This window comes from Vanessa atalanta, chromosome Z, assembly GCF_905147765.1.
Source record: "Vanessa atalanta chromosome Z, ilVanAtal1.2, whole genome shotgun sequence".
Lineage (NCBI taxonomy): Eukaryota > Metazoa > Arthropoda > Insecta > Lepidoptera > Nymphalidae > Vanessa > Vanessa atalanta.
Genome location: NC_061902.1, coordinates 10,401,672 through 10,411,530, shown reverse-complemented (window position 1 = coordinate 10,411,530; position 9,859 = coordinate 10,401,672). Strand labels below are relative to the sequence as shown.

General features: G+C 29.7%; 1 long non-coding RNA gene across 1 annotated transcript; it reads right to left on the bottom strand.

The window, feature by feature from the left end:
* Nucleotides 1–5,150: 5,150 nt before the first annotated feature.
* On the bottom strand, nucleotides 5,151–9,144 carry LOC125076289. The gene is made up of 3 exons (XR_007120307.1): nucleotides 9,096–9,144; nucleotides 5,388–5,502; nucleotides 5,151–5,206 (listed from the first exon to the last, which is right to left on the bottom strand). It is a non-coding gene; the product is annotated as an uncharacterized LOC125076289 (long non-coding RNA).
* Nucleotides 9,145–9,859: the final 715 nt, after the last annotated feature.

Here is a 9,859-nt window from a genome sequence, read left to right as displayed (position 1 = left end):
CAAACCGGAAAGCCGGTTTATTTAATAATATTAACAAGAAAATATATCATTTGGAAATTAATTTCAAGAACATAGAATGTTTTTACCGATACGAGCATCTTACCAAGTTTATATAAACGCCATATAAACATGAACTAATCCGTATTTTTTATGATGTAGGTAGGCGGTTACCATGTGTTAGTAAGTGGTTACTACCACCCATAGTTATTTGCGCTGTAAGGAAAAATAACCATTCCTTACAACGCCAATGCATCAACATCCTTGGGAATTAAGATGTTGTCTGTCTCGTATCTGTAGTTACACTGGCTCACTCACCCTTCAATACGGAACATAACAATATTGCTATTAGGCGTTAGAATATTTTATATCTACTCAGGCGGGCTTGCACAATGGTCTTGCTCTTTTTACTTAAGAGTAACTATTTGATTAAAAACATACATTGTATTGCTACATTAGTTAAATATCTAGATAAAGTGTCGCACTACAAAGGATTTGAAACAGACGAGCCAAATTTATTATCTTAGTCTGCGTTACAGTTACGCTTGACACTAAGGTCATACTTCTTTATGAGCGTGCGTGTATTTAAGGGGCAATTGTTGGCTATGATTTGACAGTCAATATATTATATCAGATAAATAAAATCAAACAAGTATTGCTATAAATAATTTATAATTGTCACATTTGCAAGGAAAATTATAAGATAATGTGTTCTCGATACAGTCTCGATAGAACCACTCTTTTGTTAACACACTCGTTTTTCTTTCATTCACTTACATACATAAAACATTTTTTCAGTTACTTATTTTAAATTCCTACAAAATCTTAAAGCATGGATACGCCTGAAGTGGCTTAATTTGAGTTACACTGATTCCTTTCTCTGGGAAAACTTACAAAAATATCTTATGCTACACCATTTATATAATATGGCGCTTAGGTAGTGTTCTTCTCCAAAAAAAAATTAGAAGTGAAAGTAATAACTATATGTATTATCTTCTAAATTGATTATTATTATCTTTTAATTCCTCAATTATCTATCATATTTTTTTATTTACATTGGAATATTGTAAAACAATACTTACTACCTTTGGCTTATATTTGCAAAATATCTGTATAGTATAATTCAATTTTTATTTAACCTAATTGATCCCCTTTGTCGCCTAATAATAAAAAACCTGTGAAACTTTTCTCCGCAATATCAGGGTTGTGAGATATATTGCGCGGCATATTTTTCTGTAAGCCCTTGCCCTAACGAGCAAGGGCAACGACAACAATCCCGCGCCCTGTGCGAACTTTCCACGTTGCGCCCTGTGCGAACATGGATCTTCTGAACAACGGATCTTATGAACACTTTATTGTCATTGCTTTACGTCAGCTATTCGGATGCCTGAACGAAGGGCTAGCTATCCCCGGTACTATTTTATCTTAAAGTACTTCGTTCCTGAGATATTGACAAAAACAAATATTTTAATAAATTAACTTTAAACAAATACACTATTAACTATAGAATCGGTTTTATAAAGTAGACTATTATTATTATGTCATTTTTTTAATTATCAACCTGAAGTTTAGATGTACGCACGCCTGATTATGAAAGTGTGGAATAGCGAAAGCACACACTCGGACTTTTATATCTCCTTCATAATTGGCTATTCTATCAGATATTTTAATGCTGAACGGAAGCATGGCTAAAGTCGAACATAATTATTACCAACATTCATACATTGCACATTCACGTAGAAACCTAATAAAACCAATGCCGAGGGCTATAAATAATAGGCAATAAACGCATAGAATGTTTTTCAGCGTGATAATATTTTTTATAAACAAATATTATTTTAAACTGCTGTAATTCAGTAGATCGAAGGCAAAGAAAGATTCTGTGCACAGATTTTACGGACCGATGGCCGTACAAAAAGATAAATTTACTGCACTCTTTAGTTGATTCTACTTTACATGCCGAGTTAAAGAATCGTTGCCAATGTTCTTATTTGGTGGTGATAGTGGTGTACATATATCGGTTTTTATTGGTTTTAAAGCTACTACATCATGCTTTACAAAAAAAAAAGAAATGTCTTATGATCGAAAGAGATTTATTATTGCATTATATTGAAGAATCCTATTTTGTTTTAATTTTTTTAGATACAGGCGTGGCTAGCGTTTGTGTTGTCTTGAAGTAAATTGCGTAAAATACACCAGACGCCATAATAAGTATAGTTGACAGCACAGTTATATATTCAACTCGGTTTCTGAAAAGAAAATAATTATGTTACATATTAAGTATACTTAATCTTTGTTATTAAATGCTGTATTGTTAATCAGCTTAAAAAATAAATAAACTGACGGCCTGTATACACCCAACTAATGGCCTCCTCCCTTATTTAGAAGGTTTGGAGGTTACTCCACAACTATTTTTAAGATCATCCAACAACTGCGGATTTTCTCTATGTTTTCCTTTACCGCAGCGCACGATATGAGGCACATGAAAACTAAAACGTTCTCACCTGGGTTTAACGCTAATATGCACTAGTTCTAACTACTGGGCCATTTCGACTCATAAGTTTTAATAATTTATAAAATATATAATATATAAAACCAGTTACGAAAAGCGGTAGTACTACGGCTTTATTGTTCAGACTGAAGTATATTACAATAATCATTCGTGGAAAAAATATGGTGATAGCCTTTATAACAGGCCTATTTAACATTATCTCAAGTAAAGAAATATTACTCTGAGTTAAGTAAATATTATCTTACCTTAAATAACAATTAATAACATACTACATAATATACAGATTCAAAATATATACGTACTCAAATGGAGTTCCACAGATGGTATACCAGTTGGCGCCATTTGGTGGCACTTTGCCATCGACACAATGGAAGTCAAAATAGTCCTCATTATAATCTTGAGGACAGAAATATTTCCTCTTGTACAAAGTCTGTAATGAAAAATAGTATTCATCACGTGATTCCTTTAAAAATTTTAGATAGGAAATCTCAAGCAAATGAAAGTTAAATCAAAGTGATATTATAAATAAATTATATTTAAAAACCTCGTAACTGTTGTTCGTAGCAAATGTAAAGAAAAAAAAATTGAAATCTTATGCTTTTTTAAATAATCAATCAAATCTACCTGTCCAAAGGGTGACGTTAACAAAGCCACTTCATTACAAGGGCCGACCGGCTCGTGTAAGCCTGTAGACCATTCGTTCTCAGGGTTGAAAAACACCACAAACACCCAATAAATTACATAGTGAACGGCAAGTTGTAATATCAATACATAATCGATCTTCGTTAGCCTGAAAATATAAGTAGGTGTATAATGATAGTAAATATAGAGATCGAAGTAGGATATACAAAACGTTTAAATCATCCTGTAACCAAGAACCCATCGCATTGTCGTATGGGGCGATTGTAGGATTTTAGTCTGTTTTATTATAGGCTAGAATATGTGCCCGCGACTTCGTGCGTGTTTTTTGAATTTAAGTTATTTGGATATTGTGATATTGTTTTTATTCTATATATAATTCTAAAATAAGTTACTCCTTATTACATCCGCTATCTGCTCGTGAAAATCCCGTCGAAATCGGTTCAGAACAAACAGACAGACAAAAATTGTAAAAAAAAATATTTTGGTATATGTACCGTGTATACATATATATGCACTCAGTAAAAATGGGTTATTTTAATATTACAAACAGACACTCCAATTTTATTATATGTATAGATTGATCTAATTACACAAGAGCGGTCTCTTATTCAGAACGAAAAATAATGACTAGGTAGAATTGTTATTTTGGTCACTAATTAGAATAAACTGTTGCCGCTTAGACCAGTATGTATTTCTGTTAGTATTAAAGTTGGCGACTAAAAAAACATTAATATTAAAATCTGATAATGTCATTATTATAACATTTCAGACAAAATATATATATATTTAATTTAACCACCTCTTTGTCTATTTATATTACTATTTACCTAGATTAGGATCTACACGGCTCAACTATAAAAAGGATTATCAAAAGTTAAGTTATTTATAAACCATTAACTTCGTATTTTTGATTATATAATTTTCTTTAAAATAACATATTTAACTAGACATTCTAGCTAACCGTTAACCGTTTCATCTTAATACATTTTGTTAAAAGTAATAATTAAAACTTTAATCCATTAGTTCATTCAAATTTTGTCTTCATTAAAATATCGTGTATTGTTTGATCAGGTTTGGTTCGGTTCTCGGTTTGAACAGCTGAGACAATTCGAAAATAACAATTGAATTGTTTTAATGTCGTGTACTTTATAAACACGTAATTATATATTTGGGAACAATATGTTATATCAGGATTATAAAATATGTGTGTTTAGTATGTACTTACTTGTCTTTATTCTTCTCACGGTCACTAAGAAGGCCTAACACGACGATGACGAAATAAATAGAGAATAATAGAGAGAAAGTAACTTCAGAGTGTATTTTGTACACGTCATGAAGTGAATGATAAATAGGAATAAACAATAGAACACCACCAGGCATGCCCAATAGTGTCGCTATCAACAAAGACTTCCATTCGACTCCTTTTCTGTAATTTATAAATATCAAAAATTAATTTAAGCATCCAATGAAATAATAATACATTTCGTTTAAGTCGTAATCACTTACGTAGCGGATGACCATTGCGCCACTCGAGGCGCCAGCCACCTTCTACTCGAGTCGAAGAAGAAGTAGAAACTAGATGCAAATGTGCAATGGAAATAATAGGAATTCCAAGGCACCCAATAGTGACGATCGAAGATATTCGGGTCCGTGTCGTGCCATGTCCAATGTACGAATTTAACAGCTACTATATCATATGGAATATCAATTAACACTGTTATCAAGCCCACGGCAAACGGTTGCGCATACCTTGGTAAATTCAGTTTATGCACTGCATATGCGGCATGATAAATGAATGCTGGATCTGTAAAAAAATTACCAATATTTAATTTTTATGTCATTTTTTTTAATATATTTTCGCAAATGTTAGATAAAAAATATTACATAAGAGAATGATGTGTAAGGGCAGACGAGCACCGAGGAACATGATAGGCGCCTGCGAATGCCAGAAGTTGTCATATTGGGGAAGAACAAAATGCCAGAAATTGTCCGCATAAATTCCATGCAGTACGGTCCCGAGCCAAAAATAAGGCCACCGCCCACCCTTGCTGAATGCTGAAATATATCAAGAAAAGTAGGTATTTTTTATGAATATCAATATTATCCGGTTTTTTACTTTTATTACATGTAATTGATAGCTGACTAAATATTGTCATATAGAATATTAATACATATGATAATCATAATTATGTAACGGAAAAATAATCTAAAATTTTGTATAACACAAGTGATTTACCGTGTATTAAAGTTATAACACCCGCAAGGATGTAGACCGCCTGTGAGATCAAAAAAATCGGTTGAGCTGCCCATAATTGTTTAACGTCGTTTGTAGATACCAACCATTGCAGCAACTGGAACAAAAAATGGACATATTCATTTTTCTTTATACTAGTTATGAACCGTACCACAAATAATTATTATGGGTGAATTTGGAACATAGGCGTATTAGGTAAAGATTCTTTTGATATATTTTATTTTAATATGTATATTTTTATAAAATACTTGAAAACATTAAAGTTAACTTATATATATATATATATATATATATATATATATTTTTTTTTTTTCAAAAATATTTCGATTTACATTTTTTGTGGACGTGGCGATAAATAAATACGTCGTTGTAATAAATCTTTGTTTATTAATATGACAATAAATCGATGGAGATGTTATATATAATATCATATATGTTATATAGAGTTTGATAGTAAGCTGTTATTCTCCACGCTGGTTGTTAATTCCTCCATATTTAATTATGTGGAAAAATCTATGTATGTGTATGGTGCACATAAATGTTTAAACAAATATACTTCAATTGTGTAAATGATAGATTATATTAAAAATAGATATTCTAAACGATACTATATTCTAACGACTTATCAGATAATATTGCTAGAATTAACGCCTATTCAGCCTTCTTATGTCGTCCTGAATGATGTAAAATTATCTTCAATTCAAACCATATTACAAATAACTATATAAATTTTAACACAAAATATTAAAAGCATAAACATTTTTTTTCCAATTTTGTACTCTTAATAAATAGACTAGTTGTAGTATCTGACATAATTTATGTTCTAATTAAACCTGAAACTCTTTACAAATTAAGTTACAAATTTTCCATCGTTAGAAAATTACAACACTCATCGCTCTGTAAATAACACTAATCAAAATGATGAAATTGTCGTATATCTAAAACAAGCGCTAGATTACTCTTTAAAGAAAGAATTATTAGCTAATGCTACTTGTCTAGTTATTGAGATTCCTAATAAAGTAGTTATAATAGCTATATACCGATCACTGTGTTGTAAAAGCTTTACAATTTTCATAATTTCGCTAGATAACTTACTTAGGTACTTCTTACTTATTATGATGGGCTATTTGACTGATTTTTAAAATCCATTTTATATTATTCAGTAGAGGTTAAGGAACCCGGTAAAAGATGTTTTTTTATTCTAGTACATATTTGCTGAAAAGTACCCAATTAAATAGTAATAAGTATTATATTTAAATAGCGCGCTCCCATATCATGCAAATAGCACACCGAACTCAGAAACTTATTTGAATTTTCAAAAAATTAAGATCTTGGCGGACATTTCGTTACTCAAATCGATCTGGGGCAATCTGTATTAAGCTATTGTATAACCTCATGGGTTGGAGCTCGTAAGACACATTTATTGAAATTAGAAAGAGCTCAGCGGTGATGACCTTTAAACCATACATGTTCTCCACTTTCATCCTGTACACGGATTGTGATGTTTTGTCTGTTCGGAAACTATATATCCTAGAGTCTGTTATGTATGTACATACAAGTTGAAACAGACGAAATGTTTTGTCATAGTATTCTTTATAAAACAAAATTTATTACTATATTTCAATGTTACGTCACTCCCATGTTATATAATAAAATAAATAAAACTCTTAATATTTATACACTTAACAATTACGATTGTAAAAAATACTCACACCATGACTTAAAACACAGGACTACAAAAAATTTCAAACTATTTAGTAATTGTGACGTGAAAAAAATCATATTTTTTAGCTCATACTTCAATTAAATAAAGAATATAAATAAACAAAATTCCAATATTTAAAGAAAAATTTTATAAAGTATTCATAAATATACGCAAAAGCATACATAGTCGAAATAAATATGTAAATTTCGTTTTATAGAAATCGCTCGCAACGCGTCATTTAAAAAAAAAATCATCATTTCCACTTTCATCATAGTAGTAATTTCGTAATTTTCACTTCTTAAATAAAAAAATAAAAATCAAATAAATATAATTACTTTTTAGTTTTGTTAAATAATTTTTATTAGTAATCATTAAAATGAAACCTAATTTTATATTAAATTTTTATATATATAAACATTTTTTGTAGAAGTTCGCATTTGCTGTAGTAAAACCGAAAAAAATACAAAAAAGCCGGTAGATGAAGAAAAAATAATTACAACTCTTTTGTTAATCATTAATTCACTTCTACCGACAACAGGTAGTCTATTAATAAATAATTGATTAAAATAATTTTGCGTATATTTAGTATTAATTGTTAAGTGTTTACTTTTGCAGATTATACAGCTTTGATATTTTATGGAACTGGGATGCGGTAAAGGCAGATGCTGAATCAGGGTTCAAAGAAATAATTCATTATCTAAATATAAAAATCCTAGCACTTATAATATCAAAAAAAAAAAAAAAACTTTTTGGTAGTAGATTATTTTGAAATATACGAATAAAATTAAAATGAGGGTCAAGCTTTTTAACGACATTACCTTCGTTATCTTTGATCCTCCCTGAACTTGAAGCGCGGCTAGGTTTTGCATAACTACCCGGATTTACTCATCTTAAATGTTCGATTAAAGATTTACACGTAGTTATAGGTCGAGTCAATGGAATCATTAGTTAGGCCAGAACATAACTCAGGTTTTAATTTTGAATAAAACTGAGACAACTAAAATTCTACCCTATAAATAAAAAAAAAAATTAAGCACTTAATGTTATCAATTCTTATAATAAATAGTTGATTTTACTAGCAATTTACTTATATTATTTGCTAGGCAATTTATTCAAGCCGTAAAAAAGCGGTGAGTCGAGCAATTATTTCACCAATCGACCTGAACGTACATCTTACTATCACAATCATTATCATGGAATCTAGAATCTCGAAAGATTTGAATCAACATGTTAGTTATTATACTGGAATCGACTAACCATTAACTAAAAGTTAATGGACTTGGTTAACCTAACATCGCCGCCATACTTTTCAAGCCAAAAACAACATTCTTATTCTCATGGTACCAACTCCATGTTTTTGATCGTCATTACACACCGTTTAGTTTGTCGAAACCTTTAATCAACATAATATTAATTTCGAGACAAAAAGATAAAATCGACTTAATAATTTTTAAAATATAGTATTATGAACTTGCCAATAGGCACAGGCTACAACGGCCTTAAAATAAATCAAATGCAACATTTATAATTAAAATTTACAATAGCCTAATCATTTTTTAATTAATAAAAAGACTTTATTTGCTTTAGAGCAAATAAAGACGTTTTATTAATTAAAAATTTATTAATTGCTTTGGGGCAAATTTTGTGGGTAAGCCTACAAAATTTAATATTCTCGTTTAATTTTAAATTTAACTTAACATACACTTTCTTAAACTATCATATTCGTATGTACGGTAAAAATTTAATAAGAAGAAAAAAAAAGTAACAGTAACTAAAATAAGCCAAAAAAACTCATTATCACTAAATCCAACAATAATTAACCTTTGGCGCCGATAACTATCAAACAGTATTAATATTACATTGCAACGTATATATTATAATTATATAAGAATAATTAATTATATTATAATGCAATAATTATATTATAACTATACAATAATTTTATATCAAGAAAAAATAATTTAAAATTTAAAAAAAATACTCACTGTAGGATCAGGACTGGCCGCCATTGTTACATGTATCGATATGACCAAGATATGACAAAAAATACGAGTGAATGGATATCTTATCTTTAAAACTGGCAATATTCATCGAAAAATCAAATATTGATACATATGAAATATTTTTTTCGATATGCCGTCCGTATTCATTTCATTAAAAGAGATATAAATATGTAATAATAGATACTTATAAAAAAATTTATCGTGGGAATAGGTATACTGTTAATACGTGTTGATCTATTAGTGTAAAAATAATACTAGTTTATTTTTTTATGCATCGTGTTTTGTCATTTAAATTTGCTAAATTGTTGTTAATATTTATCTCGTGCCTAACATTTAATTATTATTTTTATCTAACGTTATATTATGTATGTATTAAACATAGTTAAGGAACCGAACAATTCTTCAGGAGCCGTAGTATCAATCCAGATTTTGAAAATAGCCACAACCGCAATAATAGATTTACTTAATTTTATATAAGCAGTTCAGATGATGTAAGTAGTAATAAAAATGCATTCACTAAGATAAATAACACAAATAAAAACTCCAAAAGCAAGGACATCATGTCTGTCTTGTAGAGACATAAATATAACAATAGAAAAAATGCCGTGATCAAGGTTATACTTATACTATAAACTGTTAGACAGAATTTAAGATTACAGATTTTATGATAGATAGACCTCTAAGATTATCGCTTTCTCAAAATCTATACTTTTCTTACTACGGGTACACCTAGGTTGGTGACACAT